At 39.1% G+C, this 18,676-nt stretch overlaps 1 protein-coding gene across 3 annotated transcripts in view; it reads right to left on the bottom strand.

Moving 5' to 3' along the window:
* The window catches only part of LOC126999227 (uncharacterized), a 58,826-nt gene extending 41,853 nt beyond the window's left edge, over positions 1 to 16,973 (bottom strand). The window contains exon 1 of one of the 3 annotated variants that reach the window (XM_050861567.1): positions 16,819 to 16,973. The gene's annotated coding sequence lies outside the window, so the exon portion shown is untranslated. The remainder of the gene's footprint in view (positions 1 to 16,818) is intronic. The other 2 variants (XM_050861570.1, XM_050861568.1) reach the window with 2 other exon arrangements.
* Positions 16,974 to 18,676: the final 1,703 nt, after the last annotated feature.

Genomic DNA, 18,676 nt, shown 5'->3' on the forward strand with positions numbered 1-18,676 from the left:
GAGTGAGAGGTGGTGGCGAGTAAGGCAGCAGCGGTGGGTGGTGGCGAGTCAAGCCTCGCTGCTCCATGTGGAACGCCTGTCTGTCTCTCTTCATTATCTACTCGACCATGGCGTGCTTTCTTCAAGCAGGCAATCCTCTTGACAATGGCAGCCTTTCTTCTTGGCATTTAAACTGGTTGAAGCCAGAATCATCAGCAATTTTGTCATAAGAGGAAAAAAAAGGCAGTGTAGGGGTTGAGCCAATACACCTATGTCCGTCGTGACAAGGACACGCACTGATGAATTCTAGTGAGACCTACGGGACAGTATTGTCCCGCGCGCACAGGAGAAAGTATCAGACACCACCAGAAAACTATTCGTGTCTAAATACTACAGTGTTTTTCCTACAATTTTTTTTTCTAAAGGCATCTTCTGCCTCACGTGACATTGACTGAGCGCGCAGGGTGATTTAAACGGCGATTTAAATGCCCATTTAAACTCGGTCGGTAAAAATTCTTTCTGTAATGTTTTCTCTGTGCCTTTAGGGTGATCATTGACGAAGTTTCTCATTTTCGATAATTTTTTTCATTTTTCACCTGAGTCGTTTGCCTTAATGCTCATACTCTCACTATGTCTGATGTTCCCTCTGGTGCTGGGGATGATGATCGGGTGCCTGCCGAGGTACCCCACATAAGTGTAACTGATTATGGTATGACTATGACCAGGGCAAACCAAGATCTGACCCTAGACAGGAACTTTTATGGCAGGAAACTGGTTGAACTTTGTAAAAATCATCAAGTGTTTATATTTAATGGAAGGATGGAGGAAGACTGTGGTATTGGCAACCCTACAATTACATACAATACAATTATAGATTACTTCTTAGGTTCACCTGAAGTTATGCAGTATGTAGTGGTTTTTAGAGTATTGGATTATGATCCGTTATTGTATGATGTACACTGTAGATTACACGTAAGGGTGTGGGTGTGGGTGGGTGGATAGGTGTGGGTATGGGTGGGTGGGTGGGTGGGTGTCTTTCTTGCAAAAATGCAATTTTTGGCAGACGTAATCACGCTCCCCTTGTATCCAGCTCACTCCCCCTGGGGGCGTAACCCCAGTTTGGGACGTACCCCCCAGTTTGGGAAACAATGGCATAGCATAACAGCCCGAGGAGCAAGGGACGATGTTCCGTCAGTGTGCCCAGATAACTTAGCTCGTTAACATCAGTATAAACATCCCTATACTGTCCAAATCCCTAATGCCAGAGTTAACCAGCATCTTCATTTTTTCATCCCTCTCGCTGGTTAACTCTGGAACAGTCTTCCTCCGTCTGTATTTCCTCCTGCCTACGACTTGACCTCTTTCAAGAGGAGAGTATCAAGACATCTCTCCACAAGAAACTGATCCCTCTTTTGGGCCACTCATCTATATTTTGCTATTTCATGAGCAGTGATTAGTAGGCCTTTTTCTCATTTATTTTTTGCCCTTGAGCTGCTTCCTTTACTTCCTTTACACAAGCTGTTGAGACTAATTAAAAGTGTAACAAGACGGAAAAGACTGGGGAATCTGGACATATGAAATTAGTTGGAAATTCCATAAGTATTTACAACTGGTGGAAGAAATATATTGAGATGGTACGGCCACGTAAAGAAAATGAATGAAGAAATATACCCAAGCATGTTTATGGAGTACCTACCAAGAGGCAAGCGATGAAGGAGGAAGACCAAGAAGATGGAGAGGGAGGGAGTAAATGAAGCCTAGGTGAGAGGAAGGTTGATGCGCATGAAGTCCCTACAAATCAAGTGTGGCTGCCTGGATAGTTACGAGTGGAAAACGATCGTGAAAGAGGCACCGACGGCAGCTGACAGGTTTGAAACATATCAGGCGTCTGGTGAGAAGCTGAGAATTCTTCCTGTCCATGAAAGGAAATTGATAGGGAAAACAAAAAGTTGATATGACCCAGACAGGAGTGACAGCAAAATAAGAAAAAATGAAATAAGGGGGAGGGGAAAAATACTTATTAAGTTAACTTTTGCTTTTAATAATATTAATGCCAACAAGAGAAACAGTCTCATTTTGAAGTACAATTCACTTTTTATTCAAATTGCAAATAAGCAAACGGGAAAATTTGGTTAGTCACGCAAAAAAATATTGAATTTGAATTTATGGCGTGCTCGACGAATAGGCTGATAGTTAGCCTTTAATGCGTCGTGAGGAGCAATAGACGACCACGGACTGTCAAAGAGGTAAACTCGGTTCTTTTTCTATTTCGTGATTCAGAGATACAAGTAATTGTTTGGTGCCAACTGTCCATACACAGTACCTGCTGGTCGAAAAAATATATATTGCCCATTGCTCGTAAGTTTTAAGGTTTGCGTCCATTTATGGTGTATATGACTACTGCGTGCCGAGTGTACGCGGGCCCGCATCTACCTCGTGAACAGTTCCATATTGGCTAAAAGCAACATGAAATGTTTCATCTCCTTTTCGTTCGTGCCTGTATCTTGCTTTCTAGCATCTCTAATATTATTCAATTTGATATTAGATGGGTATCATTTCTAAAGGTGTGGTTATTTCGACTTCTGTTCCTAAAATAAAAGCTTTATACACATTGTGCTGCGGTAGGCAACACCGAAACTAGAAAAATGTTGATAAACAAAGGGTGAAGCGTCCTCATTGCAAACTGGTAGCCAATACGGTCTATTGTCAGGTAGCCCATAAACATGGTAACATGATGACATCAATTTTCTAAGAACACAAATATCAGAAATACTATTCATATAAATATCGGTTCATACATTATAAATCCTTTCAACCCACAAAAGGTTGGCAGTCTAATACTGAATCGAGTGTAATACAAGCAGCATACGTTACACAAAGCAACTCAATACAGCTCGGTGACTATTGGGAAACGTAGTATTGACGATGAAACTGTTCACACTCCTCTTCGGATACGTGCGTAATAAACTGAAGAACCGTTTGCTGAGAGAGAGAGAGAGAGAGAGAGAGATGCGTCTAGTGCAGCATTTCCCAACCTGGGGAAATTTTCCCCAGTGGGGAAATTTTATGATTCCAGGGGGAAAATTAACCTGAAGAAAATACAAAATACTAGCAATCAGTCGGCGGAAACAGGGCGTCAGAGCTATTGATTGACTGATTTGTGTTATTAAGTAAGTAAATATTGTGTTTAGCTACTATTTATTTATTATATTATTTGTGTTATTAAGCAAGTAAATTTCGTGTTTTGGCTACTTTTTCCCTCGTCCATATGAAGGGGGAAATTCAGATGGTTGAAGCTGATGAAGGGGGAAACGACAGAAGAAAGGTTGGGAACCACTGCTCTAGTGCAAGATGTGCAAAAGGTAAGGTAAAGGTAAAATTAGGAGCATACGCTATAGCTGCGCGTGGCGGCGGTGCTCATCTCCGGCCCGTTGGCCCTATGAGCCTGTGGTGGGAGAGAAATCGTTTACCCGACACAGGGCCAGTGTGACAGCCAGGTTACCACAGTGTACCTTTCCCAGGTTTCCCCAGGTACCCATTTATCGATCAGCTTGAAAGGAAGGATGAACTGCTGGGTGGGCTGCACGCCGACTGCCCGGGCCGGGATTCTAACCCAGGCCCGCAGATTCGTAGTCAGGGGCGCCAACACTCCACCGCGGAGGCGTGTGCAAAAGGCAAGAGAAGAATGTGGAGTGTGTGTCCGTGTAAATGAAAGGAGGTAGTATAATCGGGGCCTTAGTTTCAGTCATTTTAGCCATCGTTATAAACCCCTACATTCATAATGCACGAAAGCATCCAACAACAAATATGTAATACTTGATCGATCATCGAACAGTCGACCTTTATCAGGAGAGGTGGCTTCGTTCGAACCATTCTAAATGCCTGTGATTCCATGCCCTGATATTTATACAAGACTGTAATGTGCTTAAGTATTCTAATATTATGTAACTTACTAAATATTGAGTAGTAATTTTTTGTGTGCACATTAACTTGCTGGCATGACAGTACGACATTTGATCTGTGTTGCCTTATTACGCCCATGTTTCGCCGAGCCTATACCCAATCCGACTCACGTATCCAATGATTAGAGTCTGTATATATATATATATATATATATATATATATATATATATATATATATATATATATATATATATATATATATATATATATATATATATATATATATATATATATATATATATCCTGTATAGCAACTGTGCGGGGGAGAAGAACTGGCGAAGTCGATACAGAACGCCCAACCTCGAGGAAGCTGATTTAGTGAGAGGAGAGATGTGAAGTTTCCAGTTAAGATTCTGAGATAAGGATAGACCGAGGATGTTTAATGTTGAAGAAGGTGACAGCTCAATGTTGTTGAAGAATAGGGGATAGGTGTTTGGAAGATTGTGCCGAGTTGATAGGTGGAGAAATTGGGGTTTTGAGGCATTGAAGGACACAAAGTTCCTTTTACCTCAATCGGAAATAATAGCAAGATCTGAGGTTAAGCGTTCTGCAGCCTCCAATTTGGAGTCTTGTAATTCCTGTTGAGAGGGTCTTCTACTGAACGAAGTTGAATAATGCAGAGTGGAGTCATCAGCGTATGAGTGGATAGGAGAGTTTGTTATGAAAAGGAGATCATTGATGAATAACAGGAAGAGAGTGGGTGATAGGCCAGAGCCCTGTGGAACACCATTGTTAATAGGTTTAGGGGAAGAAGTTCCGAAGAACAGTGACCGTCTACCACAGCAGAGATAGAACGGCCGGACAGGAAACTGGAGATAAAGGAACAGAGAAGGATAGAATCCGAAAGAGGGCAGTTTAGAAAGCATAGACTTGTGCCAGACTCGATCGAAAGCTTTCGATATGTCTAGCGCAACTGAGAAAGTTTCACCGAAACGACAAAGAGAGGATGACCAAGAGTCAGTTGGGAAAGCAAAAAGATCGCCAGTAGAACCCCCCTTGCGGAACCCATACTGGCGATCAGATAGAAGGTCAGAAGTGGAAAGGTGCTTTTGAATCTTCCGGTTAAAGATTGATTCAAAAGCTTAAGATAAACAGGAAAGTAAAGCTATAGGGCGATAGTTTGAGGGATTGGAACGGTCACGCTTCTTAGGCACAAGCAGTGGCGTAGTAAGGGGGGGCGTGGGGGGCGGTCCGCCCCGGGTGACAGCTTGAGGGGGGTGCCATGATACAGGCTCAAGTCTAATGGCTAAAATCAGTGACGTAGCTAAGGGAAGGGGTGTTGGGTTCATATAAAAAGACGCCCCCCCAGGCCCCCAACAAAGGGGCCCGCCGCCCCCCCAAACGGTCCATTTGGGAGCCCCCATTTGTTGCCATTCTCATTTGAAGAAGTGTGTATGGGGAACTCCACAAGGAGACAAGACCCCCGGGCCCCCGCCTCCCAGATCTCCAGCCATGCCGGCATATATAATGTCGCTGTGATTGACGGTGCCTTGTGTTTCATATGACTGTAGCAGATGAATTGCTTTGCTTGTAGCAGAGACGTTATTTACTATAATGAACATATTTTAGCATAATGTTGAAGCTAATGAACTGTGCATTATCATGTGATGTTAAAAATTTGAATGGAGGGGGGGAGGGATGCTCCCGTGGTCCATTGGTGGAGTCTCCGCCTTGCGCTCCGGCGGAGTGCTGGAGCGTATAGGTTGTCGGTGCAGCTCCGTTGTTGGGCCTCCTCCACTTGAAAAAATTAGGCACCTCTCTACCTGCTGTCTGGGTGGTTGCGCAGCATGTACCGCCTTCCTCCCTTGGGGTATATCCCCAACGAAATACCAAAAAAAAAGAAGAAAAAAAAAGAATGTAAATGTTTGTTGTAGCATGAATCTCGCTGAACGGTATCGTATTAAAATTTGCTGATGACACAAAAATTGCTAGTAAAGTAACTGCGACACTCGACGAAGAAGCTTTACAATCAGATCTAGATCGACTTGCACGTTGGGCCAATCAATAGCAAATGAAATTTAACGTTGACAAATGTAAAGTGTTGCACATCGGAAAAAATAACAATCGCGTTCGGTACGTAATGAATGGCCAACAACTTTCTGCAGTAAGTAAAGAAAAGGATCTTGGAATCACTATATCAGGCGATTTAAAGCCCGGTCAGCATTGTTCAGAGGTAGTTAAAACTGCAAACAAATTGGTTAGCTTCATCGGACGAGTCTTTAATAATAAATCGGAAAAAGTAATATTAATACAATTTAATTCGTTGGTTCGACCCCGTCTAGAGTACTGTGTACAGTTTTGGTCTCCCTACTACAGAAAAGACATAGAAAAGTTGGAAAGGGTCCAACGAAGAGTAACAAAGATGATTCCTAGGTTGAGAAATTTGTCATATGAACAAAGGCTTAAAGAAGTAAATTTATTCAGCCTATCAAAACGAAGAATGCGAGGCGATCTAATAGAAGTGTTTAAAATGTTTAAAGGATTCAGTGATATTAATGCGGAAGATTACTTTACAATTGATCGATCAAATAGAACAAGAAGAAATCACAATTTGAAGATAAGTGGTAAAAGATTCTCGTCGCACGAAGCTAAACACTTCTTCTTCAATCGAGTTGTTAATGTTTGGAACTCTCTACCCTGTGATGTCGTTGATAGTACAACAGTTACGGCCTTCAAGAATAGATTAGACAAGTGTTTTGAATCCAACCAGCAACTAAGATATTACTCATCGTCGTAATAACGTTAAGTTCTTTCGAATACTGGTGTCCTTGTCCGCTTTTATCGCCCGGTTAGTGGTAGCAGTAATGGTAGTTCTTTCCTCTTTCCTACATAAATTCCATGCAGTTTTTCCATGCTGCATGGTTCTTTTTCCTTTCCTGCCAGCTTTGGCTGGAGGGATGGGGGGGTGGGTAGGAGCCTTCGCCTTTGCTGTCCTTCATCTTCCACCTTTGATTAGATAGTTAGTGTAGCTTGTCACAAACAACCTCGTAAGGACCAGCAGGTCTGCTGTTGTTTGTTCTTCCTTTGTGTTCCTTTGTGTAGGTAGGTGAGAAGGGAGACGCCCAAGTGCATGACGGGAACAAAACAAGCTCGTGATGGAAACATCTTCGTCGCATGCTTTTGTATTATTATCATTATAATAATAATAATTATTACTGTTAGTACCTCCGCCAACGAAGTTGGTTTATTTATTTGTTTGTTTGTTTGTTTGTTTGTTCGTGAACAGTCTCCTGTGCACAATTTTGCGAATATCTCAACCATTTTTTCAGGGAAGCTTCGTGTTCCTCCAGAATAGAACCCACTATTTTTTTATGTCAAAGGTCAAGGTCAAGGTCACAAAAAACGTCATTTTGGCCATAACTTCGGACCTCGTCATCGTAGAGACTTCAGACTTGGTTCATATTTAGCTCATGGAAAGACGCACCTTGCATGGCCTTGACTTTGACCTTTGACCTTGACCTCGAAAAGTTCGCCCAAGGTCAAAGTTTCCAAAAAAATAGAATTTCGTTAAATTTCGAAACAAATGCTTCCATATGATGCAACTTGCATCCAGAATAGAACCCATTAATTATTTTAATGTCAAAGGTTAAAGGTAAAGATCAAGGTCCCACAAAACGTCATTTTGGCCATAACTTCAGTTCTCGTCATCGTAGAGACTTCAGACTTGGTTCACATTTTAGCTCATGGAAAAACGCACCTTACATGGCATTGACCTTGACCTTTGATCTTGACCTCGAAAAGTTCGCCCAAGGTCAAAGTTTTCAAAAAAATAGAATTTCATCAAATTTCGAAATAAATGCTTCCATATGATGCACCTTGCATGACCTTGACCTTGACCTTTGACTTTAACCTCGAAAAATTCACCCATGGTCAAAGTTTCCAAAAAAATAAATAAATAAATAAATGCTTCCATATGATGCATAGGATCACAATTGATGCCCATACCAATTTTCAGGACGATCTTTGGCGGAGGTGTGCACTCCCCGAGTGCTATGCGTCTAGTTATTATTATTATTATTTTTATTATTATTATTATTATTATTATTATTATTATTATTATTATTATTATTATTATTATTATTATTATTATTATTATTATTATTATTATTATTATTATTATTATTATTATTATTATTATTATTATTATTATTATTATTATTATTATCATCTTAATTATCATTATCATTTTATGTAGAACACCGAAATCGTCGTTAAGACTGAAGTATCATGCAGATATATAATAATAATAATAATAATAATAATAATAATAACAATAATAATAATAATAATAACAATAATGATAAGAAAAAGAAGAACTGAAGAAGAATTATAATAAGAAAAATGATGATGATAATCATAATAGTCATCCAGTTTTTTTCTGCTTTTCAGTGGTTGTCTCTGAATTTGTCTGACTGGAACAGTAAGCGATGTATGGAGATAATATAATAATGATAATAATAATAGCCTAACAAAATTAAGGCAGGGCATTCAAAACCATGAATATATATATATATATATATATATATATATATATATATATATATATATATATATATATATATATATATATATATATATATAGATATATATATATATATATCTATATATAATAGGCATGTAGCAAGTCAGTATGGCCGCCGCGCCGTGCCATAGTAGTCCAGTAAATCTAGCATAAAATTGTGCCCAACCTAAAACAAATTGCAATAGATTGTTTCTCACTTCTGAGTGACTTGACTAGTCCTCAGGTACATCATACTAAAAATCCCCATGAATCCATGTGGTGGAAGGGGTCAACGGCCATTTTGGAATTTTCTTAAAAGTCATATATCTGGTAAAATAATAGTTTTATCAGGAAACACAACTCAATAAAAATTGTTCAGAATTGATTGTTTTATAGCAATGGCAGGTTATTTTACAAAGATAAATAAATATATAGGAAAAAATAATAAAATATTAAATTTTGATAGCTGATTTTATTTTCAAAGACATATTCCTCAGAACTAGTGGCATCCATGACAAAATGCATCGAAGTAAAAATTGTAGAACAAACTTTCCTCTTTTGAAATATATATACAAGTTTATGCATATTTTAAAAATTGACAAAGTTATGAGGGAAAATATACAGAAAGCCAAGATTGTTGCTTGCTTCTTACTGGTGCATCCCAGTCAGCTGATCGCCTGACTCGCTCAGTACAGAGCATGAAGAATGTGGAAGTTGGCAACACGTGATATTCCCATATCATCACTTTTCTTGTAAGTATGTTGCTACCTACGTCATTAATGGCTTTTATAATATTACAAGTGCTAAGTTAACATACTGGCAAAGTGATGATATTATTATTATTAGTAGTAGTAGTAGTAGTAGTAGTAGTAGTAGTAGTAGCAGTTGTAGTAGTATTGTTGCTGTTGTTTTGTTGTTGCTGCTGCTGTTGTAAGTAGTAGTAGTAGTAGTAGTAGTAGAGCACAGAAAATGTTAAAAGAATTAATGACAAATATTAGGTTAGTCTAATAAATTTACAGTGTAGCCTATTGTATACAGGTTGTGACACGAGTTTTGCAAATACTTTTAGAGGTGAAAGCACGTGTTATTTTAAGTTGGAGATGCTCTATGATCATATGCTATTAATTTTGAACACCATAGCTTAGGATAAGTTATAGTCCAATTAAATTACTTAGCAAAAGTAAGTTTTTCGCTCGTAGCTTCAAATTCTGTAAAATTCTGTAAAAGGAAGGGTTGTAATTCAGGGGAAAATCTGATTTATATTTGCAACCAAATATGCATGTTATTACAGGTCTACAACCTGGGATGGAATGTGCAATATGTGGCAAACAGTGTGGGGAAGAACCTATTGCAAAGCTGACTCAGAAGGAAAGCGCCACTGTGAATAGATGTAGTGAAGCACGTGGCAGTAATGTCAGGACTGAAATAGGACAGACTGTGCACACTGACTGCAGGAAGCAATTTACTGATCCACGTATAATTGCAGCCCATCAGAATAATTTGTATACTTCAGATGCACCTGCAAACCGATTCCTTAGGTCAAAAAGTGGTGTATTTAAGACTCAGTGTTTATTTTGTGGTTTACCTGCAAAATATGATGGAAAAAAAAGGGGATATGATGTGATACCAGTCAAATCCAAATCTAGTTTTCAGTCATCTATTCTTAAAGTGTGTGATGAAAGGAATGATGAGTGGGCTAATACAGTAGCTGGCAGAATAGCAGTTATTGACAAAATTTGTTCCTGGGACGCAGTTTATCACGAAATGTGCAGCGTATCTTTCAGAACAGGTAGGCAGCTCCCGAAAAGACATTCTCCTAAGTGCACTGATATGGGAAAACGTGGAAGACCAGAGGTACAAGAATTGCGCCAGGCATTTCTTGAAGTTGTCAGTTACCTGGAAGACACTGATGATGAGCAGATCACCATTAAAGATCTTGTGGTAAAAATGGAAGAAATCTTGCACGGAACTTATTTAAAACCATACAGTGTTCCGTACATGAAGTCAAAATTAGTTGAGCATTTCAAGGATAGCATCATTATAACAGAGATTAACGGGAAACAAAATGTTGTCACACTACGCAAAACTGCTGAATGGCTCCTTCATGACTTCTATGGAAAACAAAGACAGATGAACGCAAAGGAAGATGCTGAAAGAATTATAGAGACTGCTGCTGAACTGATAAAAGCTGATATAAAGTCAATGGTAACATCTGCTGACAGTTCAGTATATCCGTCAACTGATGATTTTAAAATTGACGCTGCCTTGAAATATGTTCCAGATTCACTGCTACTATTTCTTAGACATTTGTTTGCTGGTAAAGATAACGAACTTAAACTGGCATCCATAGCACAAGCTATAATGCAAGCAACTATGCCGAGAGTAATCTTAGCTCCTTTGCAGTTAGGATTAGCCGTACAGGTACATGATCACTTTGCATCAAGGTTTATTGTTGACAGTTTACACCAGCATGGCTTTGCTTGTTCTTATTCAGAGGTACTCAAGTTTGAGAGAAGTTCTGCTATTTCCCAAGGGACAGACCTTGCACCCCCTGAGAGTGGACAGTTTGTTCAATACATTGCAGATAATGTTGATCACAATGTGAGAAGTCTTGATGGCTTCAATACATTCCATGGTATGGGTATGATTGCATCCTTTACACCGGGGACTCTTAAAGCAAAACCTGTACCACGCATCACAGTTTCTTCGAGAGATTTAATTCAGGTAGGGAGAATTAACATTAGATACCTTACATCCCACCGGACAAAAGCACCACATCTGGTGTACCATGAACTAAAAGCAATGGAAGTATCTGACCCCACCGCACATATTGATATTCTATGGGAAATGTCTTTCTGCATTCATCCCAATAGGCCAGCCTGGTCTGGTCTGATGCAGACGGTCCACAAAGGAGAATACCCAGGACAATCTGCTATTCATTTCTTGCCAATGATTGACATGAACCCTACTGATGTTAACTGTGTGTATTCTACATTGTGGTTTGTTTGCAGCCAAGCAAAGAGGTACAATATTACACCTGTACTAACATTTGATCAGCCTTTGTGGTACAAGGCAATGATGATAGTGGAATCTGAGCCAACATCGAGCATTCTCAAGACCACAGTTTTGAAATTAGGCGGGTTTCACACAGAGATGAGCTTTGTAGGTTCTATTGGTCATCTAATGGCGTGTTCTGGACTTAAAGAAGTGTTTGAGCTGGTCTATGCTGAGAACACCGTGAAGCATATGCTGTGTGGAAAAGCTATATCAAGGGCTGTAAGAGCACATCTAATGGTTGATGCTGCTTTAAGGGCCATTGTTGTATCCAAAGCCTTTAATGTAGAGTTAACAGCAATTCATGATCCCCTAGCTGATCCAATTTTTGAAGATAGCGACCTCAATGAAAGCAAGTCCCTGTTCAAAAGAGTGATTGAAAACGACCCAGATGTGCTTACTGATGCATATTGCATTGAGCTCACAGAACGAATTACAGTGCGATTGCAAGAATTCAGGGAATCTCTCAAGGAAGCACGTACGGCACAGATTTGGTTTCAGTACCTTGATATGATTAAAATATTGAAACAGTTCATCAAAGCAGAGCGAACTGGTGACTGGAATTTGCATCTTGCATCAGTTAGACAGATGCTTCCCTACTTTGCAACCTCAGGACACAATTTATATGCAAAGTCTGCATACCTCTATCTCCAAAAAATGGATGAACTCCAGAATACTCATCCAGAAGTGTACAACAGCTTTCAAAATGGTTTGCATGTGATACGGCGCAGTGACAGGTATTGGGCCGGGTTGTCGCCAGACCTAGTAATAGAACAGGTGCTCATGAGGAGTGTTAAGGCCTCAGGCGGCCTCACTAGAGGAAGGGGCATGAGTGAGATACAAAGGACAGTTTGGGTCCTGTCAATGCCAGCCAGAGCAGAGGTGAATTTTGCCATGCAGGATCTGACTGGTGTCAGGTACCAGACAAGTGAGCAACATCGGGAGAACTCTCAAGCCCGCCAACAGAGGGATATCAAAGACACCGCTGAAATTCTTAATATCTTCACCCTCCATGATCCATTTGGTAGTGACTCAACGCTACACAACATTATCAGTGGCGTTGTTGCAGGGGAGGAGGTCAACGTTGATGAGGCCAAATCCACCGGGAATGTAATAATAAAATCATTAACAGGAAAAAGTGTGCATGACTTTGTTTTTAAGAAATCAAACCAGTCAATCACAATGGGGTCCAAAACTGGAGTTTCAACCAAAGAGGATAATTTTCAAGTTGACCCACAACATTTATTCCAAAGGCTTTGTCTGGTAGCTAGTACTATTTCCTTAGATGACCAAAAGTCTTACTTTGAGTATGAGCTCAGTAATCACCCAACATCACTTTTTGATGACTCGGGTCTACCAAGGGAAGCCAACAAACCCGCACTAGCAAATGAAATGTGGAGCCAATCAAAGCAAGAGGAAGTAGTTTCAGAAATTCCTGACGGTGCCCAGTATGTTATTGATGGTGGTGCACTCCTCCAGAGGATACCATGGCAAAGAAACGCTTTGATCGAAGATATCTGTGATAGCTATGCCAAGTATGTGATATCACGTTATGGTAGAGCCTGCATCATCTTTGATGGTTATGACGATGGTCCCTCAATAAAGGACGCCACTCATCGCAGACGGGCAGGTGGAGCTGTCGGGCCTAATGTGATTTTCAATAACAAAACAGTCATAAAACTTAAAAAGCAGGAATTCCTAGCAAATAAAATTAACAAGCAACGATTTATTTTCATCTTAGGTGAAGTTTTACAGAAATCAGGGTGCCATATAGAGCATGCTAAGGAAGATGCAGACCTACAGATCGTGAAAGCTGCCATAGAATCTGCAGGCAAAAAGGACACTGTATTAGTAGGTGATGACACAGATTTATTGGTTCTTTTGGTGTATCACACTCCATTGGATGCCCACAGGATTCTTTTCAAGGCAGAGCCAAAATCCAATTACTTCAAAAGACCGAAGTTGTGGGACATCCAAAAAGCAAAGCAAGCTCTAGGTCCTGATGTATGTAACAACATACTTTTCATTCATGCCATACTTGGGTGTGATTCAGTTTCAAGAGTTCATGGCATTGGCAAGGGAGCTGCATTGAAAAAAATAAAAAGCAGACATTTTCTTGAGCAGGCTGCAATATTTTGTAGGGACGGTGATTTCAAGAAAGAAGCACTCATAGAAGCAGGTGAAAAGGCTTTGGTATGTCTATACAATGGTAATAAGAAAGAAAATCTTGACGTCCTGCGTTATAAACGTTTCCGAGAAAAGGTTTCAAGTAGTTCAAGATTAGTTGAGGCAAAGAGTCTTCCACCAACATCAGCAGCATCAAAATTTCACAGTTTGCGTGTATGGTATCAGATTCAAGTATGGAAAGATAAAGGTAGAGAACACAATCCAGAGGAATGGGGATGGTTAATTGAAAATGGCCAATTAATGCCTGTGAAGACTGACCGACCACCTGCACCAGAAAAATTATTGCTAGTCAGCAAATGCAACTGTAGATCTGGATGCAACACCCAAAGATGCAGTTGCAAGAAACACAATATTGAGTGTTCCTCTCTCTGTGGCCATTGCAAAGGGCTAACCTGTTCAAACTCCCCTGTGCCAGATTTTGTTCTTGATGAGGATGATGAATACCCTGAATATTAATTGTGTAAGTATACCCTGCAGGAAAGTTTCATGAATATCAAATGGGTGGATCAATAAGAAATTACTGTATTAGGAATTAAATTATAATACTTGTAAAAAAAAACATGTTGTTTCTTTTTACGATTTGGTTATTGAAAGGAAAACAAAAAACATTCTATAGCTGGACACTATCTATTACTAAGTATTTAGAAACCTCTTGTAATATGTTTTAAGGTTTAACTGGAGGTACTATATATGTTTTTTTATTATTTATTGGTGGCTTTCTGTCTATTGTATCTCATATCTTTGTTAATGTTCAAAATATGGATAAACTTGAATATTTCAAAAGAGGAAAGCTTGTTCTGCAACTTATATTTTGATGCGTTTTGTCATACATGCCCCTAGTTCTGCAGAAAAAGTCTTTGAAAATTAGCACATTTATTCAATTTCAATAGTTTATTATTTTTTCATATGGGTTTAGGAGAACAGACAACATTAATAATAAATTACTACATCAGAAATTAAGTTTCATTATTTGTAAGATGAAAAAAAAACTTTTTTGTGCAATTTGGTTTCTGAAATGAAGGGAAAAAAACCTTTTCATAGCATGACACTAATTATTACTAAGTGTTGAGAAACATTATAATGTAATAAATTTTAAGGTTTGACTGGAGGTATTTATTATTATTTTTTTAAGGATGGCTTTCTGTATATTTTCCCTCATAACTTTGTCAATTTTTAAAATATGCATAAACTTGTATATATATTTCAAAAGAGGAAAGTTTGTTCTACAATTTTTACTTCGATGCATTTTGTCATGGATGCCACTAGTTCTGAGGAATATGTCTTTGAAAATAAAATCAGCAATCAAAATTTAATATTTTATTATTTTTTCCTATATATTTATTTATCTTTGTAAAATAACCTGCCATTGCTATAAAACAATCAATTCTGAACAATTTTTATTGAGTTGTGTTTCCTGATAAAACTATTATTTTACCAGATATATGACTTTTAAGAAAATTCCAAAATGGCCGCCGTTGACCCCCTTCCACCACATGGATTCATGGGGATTTTTAGTATGATGTACCTGAGGACTAGTCAAGTCACTCAGAAGTGAGAAACAATCTATTGCAATTTGTTTTAGGTTGAACCCTAGATTTACTGGACTATAGAGGCCTGCTGAGTGCTGCACCGTGCACACTGGTGACTGGAGGCTGTAATTGTGAACGCCTGCTGCTGTAAGGTAGGGGTCGTGTTTTGGCAACCTTTTAGTACATAGATCTTAAGATACAGGACTGCTGGGGGCTGTGTGCACAGGGGCCCGCAGGATGGAGGCGAGGGCTGCATGGGGGCTGTGCTTTGTGGCGGTGTGTGTGTGTGCCGTGTGCTTGGTTATGGCGGTGACGTGTGTGGCAAAATGTGTACATAACACACCAGAACATGACAGTAGAGGCTCAGGACAAACATGACTCGCGGCACCTTACTTGTACTGTGGCACACAGTAGGGCAAAGGAACCTTAAAAGTTTGTTAGTATGAGGCTGTGACGCTGCCAGGTGTGGCTGTCTGGCCGCGTGTATTCTATATAGAAACTACTTCAGTCTATACAGTGAGGAATCGAGAACGCTGTGATATGACACTATTATGAGCTTTGCCAGTCGGTCCACACTCTTGAAGTAGAATGTAAAGTCACACAGTTGTGCCACATCTACCAAAACGCTCCAATTACTGTACCAGCTCTCAGTGCTGACGGTTGTATAGACAAATACAGACTCAGTGTATTACCCTCCATCATGAAAGCGATATCGTCTCCACGATCACATGACCAAGGCACATGACCATTGACCACCCTACACACACACACACACACACACACACACACACACACACTCAAAAGCATGCTGAACAACTCGCAGGTGATAATTAAAGCATAGTTGAAACGGAAACGAAATGTTAGGACACGGGAGAGCCCAAGGACACAGTTTCCTTGGGTGATCTCTTCAAAATACGCTCCGTGCCCCCACGCCGATGCTGAGGTTGTTTACGCGCGTCGCGGCAGGTGTGTCTGACGGCCTTCTCCGCCTCATTTAGGTACGTTGCTCTTATTATTATTATTATCATTATCATTATTATTATCATTATTATTATCATTATTATTATTATTATTATCATGATTGTTGTTATTGTTATTATTATTATTATTATTATTATTATTATTATTATTATTATTATTATTATTATTATTATTATTATTATTATTATTATTATTATTATTATTGTTTTTACCATTATTACAACGACAACAACAACAACCACTACTACACTACTACTACTACTACTACTACTACTACTACTACTACTACTACTACTACTACTACTACTCTACTACCTACTTCTACTACTACTGCTACTACTACTACTACTACTACTACTACTGCTGCTACTACTACTTCTACTACTATTTCCACGACTGTTTACCATTTCTTCTACCATTATTATTACTTCTACTACTACTACTACTACTACTGTTGCTGCTGCTGCTGCTGCTGCTGTTCTTCCTACTTTTACAAGTCCTATTAGCACAACTACATTTAACAATTCTTTATCGTAATAATATTTTGCATCTCATAAAGTTTGGTTGAATTTTCTATAAAGACGCGCGTACCAGTGGTGTCATACTTGAAACAAAATAACTTACGTAAAAGGACAACCGTTCACAATGCCCTGGAAAGGCTGCTCCGCGGGAAAGTGAGTGTGGACCACAACGCTCACCAGCACGAGATAGACACAGTCGACCGTGTGCGACCAAAACAACCACTGCCACGGTTATTTTTGGCCCCCCTCGTCTTGTTGATGCGGCAACCATCTTGAACCTCGGTGAATTTAAGTATATAGCTGTTTAACATATGAGATAAATTACATCTTTGAGTAGACTTTTTCAGTCACAAATACATGAAATTTCCTTGGGAATATTTTCAAGTGTACATTTCCTCATGAACGGCTGTTCCGTCGTACTGCTTCACCCGCTGCCTCGTCTATATTAAGATGTGACCCTGCCGTCGCGGCGCCCGTCTTGTAGTCCAAACACACACACACACACACACACACGTAATATATATATATATATATATATATATATCTATATATATATATATATATATATATATATATATATATATATATATATATATATATATATATATATATATATATATATATATATATATATATATATATATATATATATATATAAATATATATATATATATATATACAGTGGTGGGCACCGCTAACCGAAAAGTTAGCTAACTGGTAATCCAATAACTAAAAAGTTAGCTTCGCGTATGCTAAACCGCTAAACTGATATAGAAATTAGTGGACGCTAACACTAACGGCTAACCGCTGACTTTTTATATGTATTTAGCTTCGATTTAGCATTTTGGCTCTAAAACCCTAAACACAGACCTAGTGACCTAAAATTTCAATATGTTGTATCTTAGACATAGAGCTTTCCAGAAAGGTATAGCATGCCAAAATCAGATGATGATATAAAACATATAAACAAATTAAATTCAACATACACTTTATTTATGCCTTAAATATGAACTTGCAATAGCAGTGAAGAAAGACAAGAACAAATCTGTACGAATTTTTAAGTGGACTTAAAGTTAGCGGAGGACGTGTTGGTAGCGAGTGTTCTACTGCTAGTCCACGGGTAAAGGAAAAACCAATACCCGTCAAGGTTATTTTATTACAAAAATACATACAAGTCATTGGGACAAACAAAACACATAAAAGACGTGATTGTGTGTATATGCGTGTGTGTGAATGTTGTGTAGTGTAAATGGCATTGAAGTGTTGGTGTATGTGGTGTACAAAATTTGTGAGAGATGTGTAGCAGGACGTCGACAAACAGATAAATAATGAGGACGCGACGGAAGACGGGACAACAATAAGTACATAAAGAGTGTCCTGCCGCACCCATTTTCCTTTTAGTCACCAAGGGGAGAGCGCGTGTCCGTTTATAGGGGTGACTGCTACAGAGAAACTACATTTAGCGGAAGCTAAATGTTCCGCTAACTCTTCCCAAGGTTAGCGCAAACGCTAATCAGCTAACAGAAAGTTAGCTTCACTAATTAGCGATTAGCGAATATATATATATATATATATATATATATATATATATATATATATATATATATATATATATATATATATATATATATATATATATATATGGGCACTTCCGTACCTCTGTCACCTCCTCCTCCGGACCTGCGGACCTTTAAACGAGGTGCGGAGGTCCGAAGTGCGGAAAGTTTTCAAAAGTGCGGAAGTAACAGGTGCGGAACGGCAGTATTTTAAGTCCGTACCTCCGCACCTGAGGTTTTCAAGGATAAAAAATGAAAACGACAAACAGTCCGCGCTCTGCAGTAATACTTCCGGTCGTTTACGCGGTCTGTGCTGCAGGGCATGTTTTCCCGCCACTTGAGTGACGTCACTCATTCAGATTTACGGCCCGGTGTTGCATGTGTACTGAGGTATGATAATTATGA

Source organism: Eriocheir sinensis, chromosome 16 (assembly GCF_024679095.1).
Source record: "Eriocheir sinensis breed Jianghai 21 chromosome 16, ASM2467909v1, whole genome shotgun sequence".
NCBI classification, from domain to species: domain Eukaryota; kingdom Metazoa; phylum Arthropoda; class Malacostraca; order Decapoda; family Varunidae; genus Eriocheir; species Eriocheir sinensis.